This window comes from Lepidochelys kempii, chromosome 24, assembly GCF_965140265.1.
Source record: "Lepidochelys kempii isolate rLepKem1 chromosome 24, rLepKem1.hap2, whole genome shotgun sequence".
Taxonomy (NCBI): domain Eukaryota; kingdom Metazoa; phylum Chordata; order Testudines; family Cheloniidae; genus Lepidochelys; species Lepidochelys kempii.
Window position 1 is genome coordinate 12,176,428 of NC_133279.1, and position 17,689 is coordinate 12,194,116.

General features: G+C 48.7%; 1 long non-coding RNA gene and 1 other non-coding gene across 2 annotated transcripts; both read left to right on the forward strand.

The window, feature by feature from the left end:
- The first annotated feature begins 3,941 nt into the window (after positions 1-3,941).
- On the forward strand, positions 3,942-16,395 carry LOC140902693 (uncharacterized). The gene is made up of 4 exons (XR_012156106.1): positions 3,942-4,089; positions 4,796-4,852; positions 6,837-6,935; positions 14,576-16,395. It is a non-coding gene; the product is annotated as an uncharacterized lncRNA (long non-coding RNA).
- Positions 3,978-4,051, forward strand: TRNAR-UCU (transfer RNA arginine (anticodon UCU)). Its single transcript has one exon. It is a non-coding gene; the product is annotated as a tRNA-Arg (tRNA).
- Positions 16,396-17,689: the final 1,294 nt, after the last annotated feature.

Consider the following 17,689-nt stretch of genomic DNA (forward strand, 5'->3'; position numbering starts at 1 on the left):
ACAAATGGGGTGGGCTACCTAAGAGACTGTCTGTCTTAAGTGTTGTCAGGGACCACGGGTCTCAAACCTGGTCCCCAGGACTCTGCAGAGCTAATAAGCACTAACCTACCACCCCATGGCCTGCTAACAGTTGTTAGGGCAGAAGCTGAACCCTGACAGAGGACTCCAGTCCTGGAACCTTTCTGGCAGAATCCTGTGTTTCCTGATTGGTCCACAGTGTCTATATAAACCCAGCACAGGAACAGGACGTTGTCCATGCAACTGGGATCGACCCTGCTCCTGCTCCTGCTCCCCTGGCTTGACTTCCTGAAATCCCAGCTTTCTGGCATCTATCTGACTTGTGGTTCTGATCTCCAGTTTGTCTCCTACCTCTGATCCCCTGGTTTCCTGATTTATCGTGGCTCGAGTTATCGATTCAGGATTCTGCTCTCAAGTTTGTCTCCTGCTTCTGAATGCCCGGTTCCCTGACCCAGCCGACTCTTGACTGCCATCCCCTGACTGTGGACCCTGGCTCTGACCACTAGGTCTGGCTGCCTATGACCTGGCCATGACAGGTGTGTAGCTGCAGGAGAGGGTTCGTGGCTGAGGATCCCAAGTGGAGGGAGGTGCCTATCTTGGGTGCACCAGATCAGCAGCTTAGGCTACCTAAACTGTCTTCCTCTAAGCCCCTTCCCTTTCCTTTGCATTCCCTCTGTCTCTAGCTTAGGTGGTTTTCTGCTGAGGGCTTCTGAGCATCCCTTTCTTAAGAGCCCCATGCATTGTCTGGGGAGCCTGGGCACCTAGCTCGGGGCTGAGAATTCCACTGGGTGGCAAGGCACCTTTGTTGAATCTGGGCCTAAGTCCCTATGGGAAGAATTCTCCCCACCAGTCAAGCCCCTGTTTACTGTGCCAGCTGCATAAGTAGCCCTGGGACCCACTAGAGGGAATCAGTGCACAGTCTGCCCTCAGATGCTATACAGATGTCCCTCTGCTAATCCTGGCATAGGGACCATGCCAAGGTCAGGGGCCAGAGGTGGGAGAGCAAGGGAAGGAGGAGATGTTCATGTAGTACATAATGCTGTGGGCATTCCTGGTGGTGCCACTGCCTATAGAGCTGTCCAGGGAGGCCGCCATAACATAATCCCCCTCCAGCCCCAGTGCAGCTCAGCATCTAGGACACAAAGGTGGCTTAAAGACTCCTCATTTTGCCCCCAGGCTCTGAGTTCTGTTGTGCTGGGCTGCTATGAGATATAGCACAGACCCTCACCCTGAGTTCTTCTAATGGTTCCTCATAAACTCATGCTCCAACTCTGAATTCTGTCTGCTCTGCCAAGGCCCTTCTAGTATGAAATGTCCTGACCTGCACATGGCATTCCAGGTGTGGTCTCCCTAAAGTTTATTAAAATGGACTACTTATCTCCCTATCCCATGGTTCAGTGCACTTTATGCAGCCAACAATTTACATAAGAATACAGGAATGGCCCAACCAATTGTGTTGATGTTCTCTGACACTGTCACATTGCAAGATCATACCAACTTTATGGTCCACAACCTCCGCTCCACCAGGGCTCTCTCACTACTGCATCTTTGCAAGTGTCTCCCTCCCTTTACGTATGTGTGTACTGCATTTTTGCCCGAGATTTATTACATGCAGTTTTCTAGGGTCAGCCTAATTTTGTCATTTTCTTTTCATAGCTCTAGCCTTTCTAGATCTATTTGTATTATTTCTCAGTCCTAGACAATGTGTGAACATTTCACAGTTCACTATAATCAGTTTAGCAAAGACTTCAGCACACAGTTTCCAAGTGTGTTGGTTTACGACAGTCTGTTCGCACCCTGCTCTCTTAACTACACACAAAACGCCTTACCACCTGCTATGCTCTGTGGATGTGCAATTGCTTCCCAGTTAAGACACACACCTGCAATGGGGTGGAGGTAACAGAAGTTTTATGCTGGTCAGAACTCCATCACTAGGGGTAGAGTCCTGCAGCTCAAGTTGCTGTCATACCATCATATAGAACCTCCAAAAATACTTCCAAAGGCTCCCAGCAAAAAGAGGCAAGCTAAGATCTGATAATCAGAGGCAAGGTGGGATATTTCTAATGATAAAATTAGCAGAAAACATTAAACAATAAAGAAATTTAACACAATGCTGCATAAAATCTCTAAAAACAGATAGAAACCAAAACTGGGCAAAGGAGGAAAATAGGACAGACGAAATGGAAAAAGATTCTTTCCATATTTCCCCCATCTCTTTGTGGTGCTGTGCTACAGGTTTCAAGGACAAACTCTTCAGGGCAACAGCCTATCTGCTTACATGGCTGTAAAGCCACAAGTGAACTCTTTTTAATTTAGAAACAGCATCAGGGACACCTTTAAACTTTAATCTTTCAGACTGAAAATAAGGCATAAATTACCCTCTATCAAAAATTGCCCATTGGAACAATTTACCAAGGGTTGTGGTGGATTCTCCATCCCTGGCAATTTTTAAAATTAAGATTGGATGTTTTAAAAAAAAACCTGCTCTGAGAATTACTTTGGGGAAGTTCTGTGGCCTGTGCTATACAGGGGCTCAGACTAGATGATCACTATGGTCCTTTCTGGCACTGGAATCTATGAATCTATTAACATAAAGCCGCAGTAAAGGGGAAAGCCAATCATTTTGTTTAGTGACTTCCCTTTATCTTGTGTTCTGTGAATTGTATAGCACTGAAGTTCATTAATACTGGAGATGCTAAGGACCATCCCATCTCTCCCCCTCTGCTCCCCCTGGTATTACTGGGACGCATACCAAGGAGCATCTGAGCACCTGTCTGGAATGGTGGGATTGCAGGATGGAGTCTAGCTCTGGGTGTTAGTTCCCTATTGCTTAGGTGTCATGTTTGTCACATTCATTACTTATAGTGTTGTTCACAAAAAGTCATGGCCTTTGTCTTCCAAACCAGCGAGCTACAGAACAAGTCTCTTTCCAGAATTTGTGTAAACTGGACTTGCTAAATTGAGTGGGGTAGATAATGGGATAGTGATCTGGGTTTTTGAATAATTTTTAACTAAAGTTCAATGATTCAAACTTGTACAGGGCCCACATAATTGTGGCCTGAACTGAATTTTAGATTCCCGTGTATTATATTAATGTGTCTTCCTGTACCAGTTCAGAGCATATCTGTGGAGTGTTGAATAAAGATATTTCTAGATAATTGCAGCCCTATAAAAACCATGTAATTTAGGAATGTGTAACAGGATTTATTGGAAGCCACTGGTTTATTACATTTCTGTGTCTCTTCTATATGAATGTAGGTGTTTAATGATCTTCTTATGCTTTTTAAATGATTAATGACCGTTCTGTAACACTTTTCTAATGGGAAATACACTTAATAACAATTATTAAAAACCTGAGTGCCAAGACGCTTTTAGAATAAAAATAAAAAGATGACTCTCTTATTTTTTTACTGTAGCATGCTGTAACATAGCTTTCCCCATAACAGCCACAAAGCCACAATTTTCTGCATAATAGCCAACCAGCCTTTCCCCAATGAGCGATGGGGTTATGGACAGAAGCAGGGAGTGGGAGGGAACGCTGAATCATTTAGCTCTTTGCCTGGCCTTGTTCTGGGGATGCTGAGATGAGCCTGTCAGGGATGCAGTGGTTAATCCTATTCCAGGATTTAGTTCTGTCTTTGTTAGTGTTGGAGATGCTGAGATGACCCTGTCGGGGCTACAGAGGACAATCCTAGATCTGGGTTTTTGTAGTATCGCTCTTAGAGCTGGGGATGAGATATAGATCATATCCAGAATTACTCTCTTCCCTCACTCCCAATGGAAGGAGGGGGATGTTGAGAATAGCCTATTTTGCTGAGGAGTGAGATGGATTTTAGCTCCAGGTTTTCCTTATGCCCCTGTAGCTGCACAGAAATAGCAGGATGCTGAGATTAACCCTGCAGTGATGCAGAAGGTATGTGCATTTTCAGCTCTGGTACTGATGCTGTTCTTGTAGTGAGGTCTCTGTGGCGCAATGGACGAGCGCGCTGGACTTCTAATCCAGAGGTTCCGGGTTCGAGTCCCGGCAGAGATGATCTCCAGGCAGGTGTCTTTTATTTTGCACTCACTCAGGTAAGGATGTAAGTTAATTATATTTACTTCACCCTAGAGGGTTTTAGAAGGAAAAGAATGACTTTGCCTGATAACTTCTGTACTGCTATCCCTCTCAGTACTCTCCTCTCTCATGTCTGTGCACAGGCCTCTGATTCAAATTTTTTTCCTCAGAGTATTTCCCATTGTTCTTTTTTACCCTTTTGTTTTCTCTTGCATGCTTTGATATTTTAGCCCCACCTGTTCTTTAAACACTGTAGCAATGTCTCGATGCAGAGATTGCTGCCTTTTGTTGTCAGAAGATATTTTGACAAGAATACTGTGCTTTTTAAGAAGAAGTCAAAGGGACAGATTATTTTTTTAGATCCCTTTGTTTTAATTGTTATTTCCCAAGATAAATCTGGTCTCTGCTTATTTCATATGCATGGCTGTATTTTAAAAGCTTGCTCTCTCTGCCTGATAATGAATTATAGCTCCTGACTACAGGCTTCCTATCCTGTTCTCACACTGTGCATTTTGATTTTTTCCTGCACATGAGGTTTTTGTGCTTGTTGGATTCCCTTTCCATGTTCTCATCATGTTTAACAATTTATAGAACAGAAAACTGCAGTTAGTACGACTGATTTCAGAGCTGCCAAGTTTTGTGATGCTCCATGTGTGACATTTTATGCAACTTAATTAATCAGCTAAATTGCATTTTTATGACTTCCCTTATGACCATGTTCAGTTACTGGCCAACCCAGCCTGGGGGCAGGATGTGGAGCTGCACAAAACTGCATCTGGGGTAAGTGTGTGGGGCTGGGTTGGGGAAGCTGGTGGCTGTTTCTGGCATGAGTGCTGGCCTGCTGGAAGTGGTGGGTGTTGGACCTGCTAGAGAAAGGGGTATTTGTTGGTTGCCTGTGGCTGCTGGAAGGCCTGGGGGTTGTTTTCTGGCTGATGAGGGGCTACTGGGGTGATTGGTGCTGGAGTGTGGGTGCTTGGAGCTGGGTGGAGATGGTGGAGTGCTGCTTGGACAATTGGGTGTCTACAGTTAAGGCAGGTGGGTGAGTGGAGTTGTGTGGCTGACTGGTCTCTGGGGTGGTGATGGGAGGAGTGGGGGGTGGCTGGGTGTTGGGGAGAAGTGTGGGGGTGGCCAGCTGGGTACTAGGATGGTGCGGTGAGGAGAGGGCGGGCATGTGTGGCTGGCTGGGGTATGACACTTGGATGCTGTGTTGTATTACAGGAGTATTTTAGGGGCCCGACCAAGACTGGGGACTGTAAGCTGGTGAGGCCGTCCCCCCACATCGGGGAGGGGGTGGGGGACACGCCTCCTCACAATTTGGGTCTGCTACAGCCTTCTCTAAGCAGAACAAGAGCGGGGAAATTAGCAATTCACAAGGGGGCCATCCTTCAAGCAGGGTGGGCCGTACACAGTCTGGGCTCTGGCTGGTGATCTGGGCGGGCTACAACGGTTCATTCACCCAGCACTTAGGCAGGGCAGGGCTGCCAACAGTTAGGGCTCTGGCCTGCAATCAGGCAGACCTGTCCTACCAGCCCAGTGTAGGGGATCAGGCGCCACAGCCTCTGGGGCTCAGGTTTGGGGTGAGCACCACACTTAATCTATGGGGCTCAGGCAAGGGGTTTAGCGTCACACGCAGTCTATGGGGCTCAGGTTTGGGGTGAGCACCACACACAGTCTATGGAGCTCAGGCAAGGGGTTGAGCATCACACGCAGTCTGTGGGGCTCAGGTAAGCGGATGAGCATCACACGCAGTCTGTGGGGCTCAGGCAAGGGGTTGAGCATCACACGCAGTCTGTGGGGCTCAGGTAAGGGGGTGAGCGCCACACGCAGCCTCTGGGGCTCAGGTAAGCGGATGAGCACCACACACAGTCTATGAGGCTTAGGCAAGGGATTGAGCAAAGGAACACAGGCCTCCTGGCCTACAGAGGGGGAGTACTGCCACCCGTGGGCCTGCCCAACTCCACTGTGTCCCAACCGAGGGCCCTATCAGTGGCAGAGCAGTCTGCCACTGGGTCAGCAGGGATCCACCCGCAACACACTGACCTAGTTTCAGGCTCGCTCCCTACCAAACTACTGCCTGGTTCCCCTGGGTTGCTTTCTTCTCTCCCCCTCAGGCGTTCCTGTGTCCAGGGGTCAGCCTGAGTCTCCTCTGGGTACACTGCCAAGGGTAGCGATAGCAGTTCCTCCGCATCAAGAGCATCAGGGCTCTCTGGAAGCTCAGTCTCCCCAGGGCAACAATGGTTCTCCTTGGTGCTCCACTCCAGCAGCGGGGAAGAAGCATCTGTCTCCTCCAGCAGCTCCCCCATAACTGAGCTGCTGGGAAGGTCTTTTATACTTCCCCTTCCTATCCTGCCCCTCTGCTTCCGGTGTGCGGAGTGTGGCCCTCCTGGCTCTGCCCACCAGGCAGCTTGCGGTGCTCCCTCCACGTCCTCCTCTGAGTGGGGCCATGGCTCCTCTCTACACACACACACCCTTAAGCTCAGCTCCTGATCTCTGGATCTGCCTCACAGTCTGGAGTCCATCGTACCCTCAGGGGCTGGTCCTTCGTGAGCAGCCAAGTCAGCGGTGAGGCGATAGTAGCAAAGTCCGGGATGAAGTATCGGTAATAGCCCACAAGTCCTAGAAATTTCCGGACCTGCTTCCTAGTAGTCGGAGCTGGTTGGTCAGGGATGGCCTCAACTTTCCCAACAAGGGAATGCAGCTTGCCTCATCCCAGGGTGTAGCCTAGATACGTTGTTTCCTGCCACCCAATTTGGCACCTTTTTAGGTTTGCAGTGTGACCAGCCTCCCGGAGAGTTATCAAGACAGCTTCCACCTGGTTTAGGTGGTCCTCCCAGTGACTACTGCAGATTACTGTGTCATCCAGGTAAGCGGCTGCGTACTCAAGGTGAGGCAGGAGGAGACAATCCATCAACTTCTGGAATACCGAAGGGCATTCTGGTAAAATGATAGAGCCCGCTGTGGGTGGCGAAGGCAGTTTTCTCCTTTGATTCCGGTGTCAGCGGGATCTGCCAATATCACTTGATTAAATTCAGGGTGGTGATATACTGGGCCTTCACCATTCGGTCGAGTAATTCATCCACCCAGGGTATCAGGTAGGCATCGAAGCGGGATATCGCATTGACTCTCCTGAAGTCAATGCAAAAGTGACGGGTCCCATCTGGCTGGGGGATGAGGACAATCGGGCTCCTCAATTCACTAGAGGATTTCTCATTTACCCTGAGTTCTAACATGGACTGGACCACCTGTTCCACGGCCTCTCGCATATGGTGGGGGAGTCGTTGGGTGGTTCCTCATACAACCTCTCCAAGACGGGTGGTGATGGAGTGGTAAATCTTGATGGTCTGTCCGGGCACAGGGTGAACATTCGAGGGAAGGCCTCAATGAGATGACTGCTTTGCTTCAACTGCTCATCCGAGAGGGTGTCCCACAGCAAGGGGTTCTTGGGCTCAGTTCCAACGAGCGTTTGCGGTCCCAGTTCTGGTTTGGGGGTGGGGGGGTCGGGAAATATGGATAATTCGTCCCGCTCACACCAGAGCTTTATCAGGTTCACATGATAAATCTGGGACTTTTTTTTCTGGTCTGGCTGACAAGGGCCTCGTAATTGACAGGGCCTCTCCAGCAGGTGACCTCATATGTCCCCTGCCAGCAAGCCATCAGCTTCGACTTGGCTGAAGGGAGCAAGACAAGGACTCGGTCCCCCGGCTCGAAGATCCGCTCTCGCAAATGGCCCTTGTGCTTGGGCCTTTTGGGCGACTTGGAGGTTCTCCTAGGCAAGGATCCCAGCCTGGGCAAGGCGCTCTTGGAGCTTAAACACATACTGAAGCAACCCTTCAGCGCAGGACAGGGTCTGTTCCCATGTCTCCCACATGAGATCCATCAGGCCTTGAGGCTGGAGGCTGTATAGGAGCTCGAAAGGCGAAAATTTGGTGGATGCCTGTGGCAGCTCCCGAATAGCGAGCAGCAGGTGAGGGGTGAGCTGATCCCAATGGCGGAGCTCCTCAAGGGGAAATTTCCAAAGCCTATTCTTTAGTGCCCGGTTAAACTGTTCCACCAACCCATCTGTTTGCAGGTGGTAGACGGAAGTCTGGAACTTTTTGATCCCCAGAAGAGCACACACCTCCCAGAGGAGCCAGGAGGTAAAGTTCATCCCCTGATTGGAGAGTAATTCCTGGGGCAGGCCCTCTCAGGCAAAGATTTTGATAAGCTCTGCTGCTACAGTACGGGCTGTGGCACTTCTCAGCAGGATGGCCTCAGGAACCTGGGTGGCATAGTGCAGGACTACCAGGATATACCGGAATCCGGCAGCGCTCTTAACCAGAGGCCCCAAGTCCACAGCTACCCTTACAAAAGGGGTTCCCACCAGCAGGAGAGGGACCTCGCTCGCATTCCGGGCAGGAGGTGCAGTGGTCCTTAGTGTCACAGTCTACACCTGGCCAAAAGAAATGGGACAGAATCCGGGCCAGCGTCTTCTCCAGTCCGAGGTGGCTGGTCACCAGGACATCGAGCACCAGCCTTAACATGGCTCATCTATGGCATCGAGGGATCAGCAGCTGGGACCGGGGCTTGCAGGTCCTGGGGTCCAGCTCGATTCGGTACAGCCGATCCCGAGTGAGCTCAAACCAAGGCCACTGATTGGCACTCTGTGCATCTACCATGACCCCATCCATGCAGGACAGCTGCTCATAGGCATGCTTCAGTGTGGGGTCATCCCTTTGATCCTGGCAAAAGTCTGTTGCCATGTCTAGCCAGATATCTGCCCCGTTGGGAGGGATTGGTGTGCCATTGTCCCTGGCAGTCTGATCCTTTGGTGGACCGAGGCCCGGTTCCCCTAACTCCATCTCCATGTTGTCAGGGGTGTCCCCCTCTGTCATAAATATAAAGGGAAGGGTAAACGGCTTTAAAATCCTTCCTGGCCAGAGAAAAAATCCTCTCACCTGTAAAGGGTTAAAAAGCTAAAGGTAACCTCTCTGGCACCTGACCAAAATGACCAATGAGGAGACAAGATACTTTCAAAAGCTGGGAGGAGGGAGAAAAACAAAGGGTCTGTGTCTGTCTGTGTGATGCTTTTGCCGGGGACAGAACAGGAATGGAGTCTTAGAACTTTTAGTAAGTAATCCAGCTAGGTATGTTTTAGATTATGATTTCTTTAAATGGCTGAGAAAAGAACTGTGCTGAATAGAATGACTATTTCTGTCTGTGTGTCTTTTTTGTAACTTAAGGTTTTGCCTAGAGGGATTCTCTATGTTTTGAATCTAATTACCCTGTAAGGTATCTACCATCCTGATTTCATAGAATCATAGAATCATAGAATATCAGGGTTGGAAGGGACCTCAGGAGGTCATCTAGTCCAACCCCCTGCTCAAAGCAGGACCAATCCCCAATTAAATCATCCCAGCCAGGGCTTTGTCAAGCCTGACCTTAAAAACTTCTAAGGAAGGAGATTCTACCACCTCCCTAGGTAACGCATTCCAGTGTTTCACCACCCTCCTAGTGAAAAAGTTTTTCCTAATATCCAACCTGAACCTCCCCCACTGCAACTTGAGACCATTACTCCTTGTCCTGTCCTCTTCTACCACTGAGAATAGTCTAGAACCATCCTCTTTGGAACCACCTCTCAGGTAGTTGAAAGCAGCTATCAAATCTCCCCTCATTCTTCTCTTCTGCAGACTAAACAATCCCAGTTCCCTCAGCCTCTCCTCATAAGTCATGTGTTCCAGACCCGTAATAATTTTTGTTGCCATCAAAGTAACATGTAGCAATGACATCATAGTACTCCAGATGAGGCCTCACCAATGTCGAATAGAGGGGAACGATCACATCCCTCGATCTGCTGGCTATGCCCCTACTTATACATCCCAAAATGCCATTGGCCTTCTTGGCAACAAGGGCACACTGTTGACTCATATCCAGCTTCTCGTCCACTGTCACCCCTAGGTCCTTTTCCGCAGAACTGCTGCCTAGCCATTCGGTCCCTAGTCTGTAGCGGTGCATTGGATTCTTCCGTCCTAAGTGCAGGACCCTGCACTTATCCTTGTTGAACCTCATCAGATTTCTTTTGGCCCAATCCTCCAATTTGTCTAGGTCCCTCTGTATCCTATCCCTACCTGCCACCATATCAACCACTCCTCCTAGTTTAGTATCATCCGCAAATTTGCTGAGAGTGCAATCCACACCATCCTCCAGATCATTTATGAAGATATTGAACAAAACAGGCCCCAGGACCGACCCTTGGGGCACTCCACTTGATACCGGCTGCCATCTAGACATGGAGCCATTGATCACTACCCGTTGAGCCCAACAATCTAGCCAACTTTCTACCCACCTTATAGTGCATTCATCCAGCCCATACTTCTTTAACTTGCTGACAAGAATGCTGTGGGAGACCGTGTCAAAAGCTTTGCTAAAGTCAAGAAACAATACATCCACTGCTTTTCCTTCATCCACAGAACCAGTAATCTCATCATAGAAGGCGATTAGATTAGTCAGGCATGACCTTCCCTTGGTGAATCCATGCTGACTGTTCCTGATCACTTTCCTCTCGTGTAAGTGCTTCAGGATTGATTCCTTGAGGACCTGCTCCATGATTTTTCCGGGGACTGAGGTGAGGCTGACTGGCCTGTAGTTCCCAGGATCCTCCTTCTTCCCTTTTTTAAAGATGGGCACTACATTAGCCTTTTTCCAGTCGTCCGGGACCTCCCCCAATCGCCATGAGTTTTCAAAGATAATGGCCAATGGCTCTGCAATCACAGCCGCCAACTCCTTTAGCACTCTCGGATGCAACACATCTGGCCCCATGGACTTGTGCACGTCCAGCTTTTCTAAATAGTCCCGAACCACATCTTTCTCCACAGAGGGCTGGCCACCTACTCCCCATGCTGTGTTGCCCAGCGCAGCAGTCTGGGAGCTGACCTTGTTTGTGAAGACAGAGGCAAAAAAAGCATTGAGTACATTAGCTTTTTCCACATCCTCTGTCACTAGGTTGCCTCCCTCATTCAGTAAGGGGCCCACACTTTCCTTGGCTTTCTTCTTGTTGCCAAAATACCTGAAGAAACCCTTCTTGTTACTCTTAACATCTCTTGCTAGCTGCAGCTCCAAGTGCGATTTGGCCCTCCTGATATCATTCCTACATGCCCGAGCAACATTTTTATACTCTTCCCTGGTCATTTGTCCAATCTTCCACTTCTTGTAAGCTTCTTTTTTGTGTTTAAGATCTGCAAGGATTTCACTGTTAAGCCAAGCTGGTCGCCTGCCATATTTACCATTCTTTCAACACATTGGGATGGTTTATCCCTGTAACCTCAATAGGGATTCTTTGAAATACAGCCTGGTCTCCTGGACTCCTTTCCCCCTCATGTTATTCCCCCAGGGGATCCTACCCATCAGTTCCCTGAGGGAGTCGAAGTCTGCTTTCCTGAAGTCCAGGGTCCGTATTCTGCTGCTTACCTTTCTTCCCTGTGTCAGGATCCTGAACTCAACCAACTCATGGTCACTGCCTCCCAGATTCCCATCCACTTTTGCTTCCCCTACTAATTCTTCCCGGTTTGTGAGCAGCAGGTCAAGAAAAGCTCTCCCCATAGTTGGCTCCTCCAGCACTTGCACCAGGAAATTGTCCCCTACATTTTCCAAAAACTTCCTGGATTGTCTGTGCATGCTGTAGTGCTCTCCCAGCAGATATCAGGATGATTAAAGTCGCCCATGAGAACCAGGGCGTGCGATCTAGTAGCTTCTGTGAGTTACCGGAAGAAAGCCTCATCCACCTCATATGAATGTTTAGCAGATCTGGCACGTAAATACCTTGCAACGCCGGCTACAAAAGTGCCATGCAAATACTTGTTCTCACTTTTAGGTGACAGTGTAAGTAAGAAGCAGGCAACAGTATCTCCCGTAAATGTAAACAAACTTGTTTGACTTAGTGATTGGTTGAACAAACAGTAGGAGTGAGTGGACTTGTAGGCTCTAAAGTTTTACATTGTTTTGTTTTTGTGTGCAGTTATGTATTTTTGTACATAATTCTACATTTGTAAGTTACGCTTTCACAATAAAGAGATTGCACTACAGTACTTGTATGAGGTGAACTGAAAAATATATTTCTTTTATCATTTTTACAGTGCAAATATTTGTAATAAAAAATAATATAAAGTGACCACTGTACACTTTGTATTCCGTGTTGTAATAGAAATCAGTATATTTGAAAATGTAGAAAAACATCCAAAATATTTAATACATTTCAATTGATATTCTATTGTTTAATAGTGCGACTAATAGCGATTAATTTTTTAAATCACGACTCATTTTTTTGAGTTAATTGTTTGAGTTAACTGCGATTAATTGACAGCCCTAGTTAAAACCTAACATCAGGAGTCCTATTTAGGAAGAACACAAACTCCTCACAATCCATAATTAATAAACAGATCTCTCCATAAAGCAGATTTAGCTGAGCCCCAGCTTAAGGAGCCTGTCTCATTCTGTTGTGGGGACTAATGGCCTTTATGGTTCTTCTGCTTAAGCTGAACTCCAGCACATTCACCATTAAACAACAGTAATGTGTGATAACCCATACAGTGTTTTCCAGCAGTCAATCGCTATAGATGCAGTGACTATCCCCAACCCTGTGTCTGTCTTATCTGTTTAAATTGTAAGCTCTTCAGGGCCGCAACTACTGGAGGAATCAACCTGGGGCCGTTCTCCTCTTGACCTGCTGCTCTATGATTCTATGATTCTCACAAACAGGGAAGAATTGGTAGGGGAAGTAGAAGTGGGTGGCAACCAGGGCAGCAGTGACCATGAAATGGTTTTCAGGATCCTCACAAGAGGAAGAAAGGAGAGTAGCAAAATATGGACCCTTGAGTTCAGAAAAGCAGACTTTGACTCCCTTAGGGAACTGATCAGCAGGATCCCCTGGGAGGTTAATATGTGGGGGAAAGGAGTCCAGGAAAAATATTTGCCTCAGTTTACCCACTCACTTTGCATTGTTACCACTGAGTCTGAGGCCTGGTCTACACTAGGAGTTTAGGTCGAATTTAGCAGCATTAAATCGATGTAAACCTGCACCCGTCCACACGATGAAGCCCTTTTTTTTTACTTAAAAGGCTCTTAAAATCGATTTCCTTACTCCACCCCTGACAAGTGGATTAGCGCTTAAATCGGCCTTGCTGGGTCGAATTTGGGGTACTGTGGATGCAATTAGACGGTATTGGCCTCCGGAAGCTATCCCAGAGTGCTCTATTGTGACCGCTCTGGACAGCACTCTCAACTCAGATGCACTGGCCAGGTAGACAGGAAAAGGCCCGCAAACTTTTGAATTTCAGTTTCCTGTTTTCATGGTCACCTGCAGCTTGCCACGCTGGCCAGAGCTCATCAGCAGAGGTGACCATGATGGAGACCCAGAATCGCAAAAGAGCTCCAGCATGGACCAAATGGGAGGTACAGGATCTGATAGCTGTATAAGGAGAGGAATCTGTGCTATCAGAACTCCGTTCCAGTTTTCGAAATGCCAAAACATTTGTCAAAATCTCCCAGGGCATGAAGGACAGAGGCCAAAATAGGGACCCGAAGCAATGCCGCATGAAACTTAAGGAGCTGAGGCAAATCTACCAGAAAACCAGAGAAGCAAACGGCCGCTCCGGGTCAGAGTCCCAAACATGCCGCTTCTATGATGAGCTCCATGCCATTTTAGGGGGTTCAGCCACGACTACCCCAGCCGTGTTGTTTGACTCCTTCAGTGGAGATGGAGGCAACTCAGAAGCAGGTTTTGGGGACGAGAAAGATGATGATGATGAAGTTGTAGATAGCTCACAGCAAGCAAGCGAAGAAACCGGTTTTCCTGACAGCCAGGAACTGTTTCTCACCCTGGACCTGGAGCCAGTACCCCCCAAACCCACCCAAGGCTGCCTCCCGGACCCGCCAGGTAGAGAAGGGACCTCTGGTGAGTGTACCTTTTAAAATACTATATATTGTTTAAAAGCAAGCATGTGTAATGATTAATTTGCCCTGGCATTTGTGGCTCTCCTGGATGTACTCCGAAAGCCTTTGCAAAAGGTTTCTGGGAAGGGCAGCCTTATTCCGTCCACCATGGTAGGACACTTTACCACACCAGGCCAGTAGCACGTACTCGGGAATCATTGTAGAACAAAGCATTGCAGTGTATGTTTGCTGGCATTCAAACAACATCAGTTCTTTATCTCTCTGTGTTATCCTCAAGAGAGTGATATCATTCATGGTCACCTGGTTGAAATAGGGTGCTTTTCTTAAGGGGACATTCAGAGGTGCCCATTCCTGCTGGGCTGTTTGGCTATGGCTGAACAGAAATGTTCCCCGCTGTTAGCCACGGGGAGTGGGGAGGGGCTAGCCACGTGGTGGGGGGAGGCAAAATGCGACCTTGGAACGAAAGCACATGTGCTGTGTATGTAATGTTAACAGCAAGGTTTACCGTGAAAGAGTGTAGCCATTGGTCTAGAAAATGTGTCTTTTTAAATACCACTGTCTCTTTTTTTTCTCCACCAGCTGCATGTGTTTCAATGATCACAGGATCTTCTCCTTCCCAGAGGCTAGTGAAGATTAGAAGGCGAAAAAAACGTACTTGCGATGAAATGTTCTCTGAGCTCATGCTGTCCTCCCACACTGACAGAGCACAGACGAATGCGTGCAGGCAGACAATGTCAGAGTGCAGGAAAGCTCAAAATGACCGGGAGGAGAGGTGGCAGGCTGAAGAGAGTAAGTGGCAGGCTGAAGAGAGGGCTGAAGCTGAAAGGTGGCGGCAGCGTGATGAGAGGAGGCAGGATTCAATGCTGACGCTGCTGGAGGATCAAACTAATATGCTTCAGCATATGGTTGAGCTGCAGGAAAGGCAGCAGGAGCACAGACCGCTGCTACAGCCCCTGTGTAACCAACTGCCCTCCTCTCCAAGTTCCATAGCCTCCACACCCAGACGCCCAAGAACGCGGTGGGGGGGCCTCCAGCCACCTGGCCACTCCACCCCAGAGGATTGCCCAAGCAACAGAAGGCTGGCATTCAATAAGTTTTAAACTTTTAAAAGTGCTGTGTGGCCTTCTCCTTCCCTCCTCCACCACCCCTTCTGGTGCTTCTCTCCTCCACCACCCCTCCTGGGCTACCTTGGTAGTTATCCCCCTATTTGTGTGATGAATGCATGAATGTGAAGCAACAATGACTTTATTGCCTCTGCAAGCGGTGATTGAAGGGAGGAGGGGAGGGTGGTTAGCTTACAGGGAAGTAGAGTGAGCCAAGGGAGGTGGTAGAATCTCCTTCCTTAGAAGTTTTTAAGGTCAGGCTTGACAAAGCCCTGGCTGGGATGATTTAATTGGGGATTGGTCCTGCTTTGAGCAGGGGGTTGGACTAGATGACCTCCTGAGGTCCCTTCCAACCCTGATATTCTATGATTCTATGATAAGGGGCGGGGGGTTTCATCAAGGAGAAACAAACAGAACTTTCACACCATAGCCTGGCCAGTCATGAAACTGGTTTTCAAAGCTTCTCTGATGCGCACCGCGCCCTCCTGTGCGCTTCTAACTGCCCTGGTGTCTGGCTGTGCGAAACCAGCAGCCAGGCGATTTGCCTCAACCTGCCACCCCGCCATAAACGTCTCCCCCTTACTCTCACAGATGCTGTGGAGCCCACAGCAAGCAGTAATAACAGTGGGAATATTGGTTTCGCTGAGGTCTAAGCGAGTCAGTAAACTGCGCCAGCGCGCCTTTAAATGTCCAAATGCACATTCTACCACCATTCTGCACTTGCTCAGCCTGTAGTTGAACAGCTCCTGACTACTGTCCAGGCTGCCTGTGTACGGCTTCATGAGCCATGGCATTAAGGGGTAGGCTGGGTCCCCAAGGATAACTATAGGCATTTCAACATCCCCAACGCTTATTTTCTGGTCTGGGAATAAAGTCCCTTCTTGCAACTTTTTAAACAGACCAGAGTTCTTGAAGATGCAAGTGTCATGTACCTTTCCCGGCCATCCCATGTTGATGTTGGTGAAACGTCCCTTGTGATCCACCAGTGCTTGCAGCACTATTGAAAAGTACCCCTTGCGGTTTATGTACTCGCCGACTTGGTGCTCCGGTGCCAAGATAGGGATATGGGTTCCGTCTATGGCCCCACCACAGTTAGGGAATCCCATTGCAGCAAAGCCATCCACTATGACCTGCACATTTCCCAGGGTCACTACCCTTGATATCAGCAGATCTTTGATTGCGTTGGCTACTTACATCACAACAGCCCCCACAGTAGATTTGCCCACTCCAAATTGATTCCCGACTGACCGGTAGCTGTCTGGCGTTGCAAGCTTCCACAGGACTATTGCCATTCGCTTCTCAACTGTGAGGGCTGCTCTCATCTTGGTATTCATGCGCTTCAGGGCAGGGGAAAGCAAGTCACAAAGTTCCATGAAAGTGCCCTTACGCATGCAAAAGTTTCGCAACCACTGGGAATTGTCCCAGACCTGCAACACTATGCGGTCCCACCAGTCTGTGCTTGTTTCCCGAGTCCAGAATCGGCATGCCACTGCATGAACCTGCCCCATTAGCACCATGATGCCCACATTGCCAAGGCCCGTGCTTTGAGAGAAGTCTGTGTCCATGTCCTCATCACTCACGTCACCACGCTGACGTCGCCTACTCGCCCAGTATCGCTTTGCCAGGTTCTGGTGCTGCATATACTGCTGGATAATGCGCTTGTGTTTAATGTGCTCCTAATTGCCAAAGTGATCTGAGCGGGCTCCATGCTTGCTGTGGTATGGCGTCTGCACAGAAAAAAGGCACGGAACGATTGTCTGCTGTTGCCCTGAAGGAGGGAGGGGCGACTGACGACATGGCTTACAGGGTTGGCTTACAAGGAATTAAAATCAACAAAGAGGGTGGCTTTGCGAGAAACTGAACGGCCCCCTCAAGGATAGAACTCAAAACCTCAAGGATAGAACTCAAAACTGGGTTTAGCAGGCCGTTGATTTCACAGAGGGAGGGAGGAAGGAGAAAATGAATACAAAGCAAGTCTGGACTATTTCTTGTTTTGAGCCACTTCATCTATCTTTATACATCTTGCTGGCAGCAGACTGTGCAGTACGACCGCTAGCCATCATTATCTCCTTGGTGGTCGACAGAAGACAGTGCAGTATGACGACTAGCCATCATCTTCTGCTAGCTGGAGGTTAAAAGACAGTGCACTGCCAGTAGGACTCAATCGCCACGAGGCGAAACTTAAAAGGGAAATGACCTGGCTGAGTCATTCCCATGTTTGCCCAGGCGCCTGGTTAAAGGAGCACCCAGAACTACGTCGATGATGGCTACCAGTCATACTGCACTGTTTGCTGCCAAAAGGCAATAAACTGCTGCTGTGTAGCAATGCAGTACCATGTCTGCCAGCACCCAGAAAACATACAGTGACGGCTAGCTGAGCAGGCTCCATGCTTGCAGTGGTATGGTGTCTGCACAGGTAACTCAAGAAAAAAGGCGCAAAACGATTGTCTGCCCTTGCTTTCACGGAGGGAGGGAGGGAAAGGGGGCCTGACGATATGTACCCAGAACCACCCGCGACAATGTTTTAGCCCCATCAGGCACTGGGATTTCTACCCAGAATTCAAATGGGCAGCGGAGACTGCAGGAACTA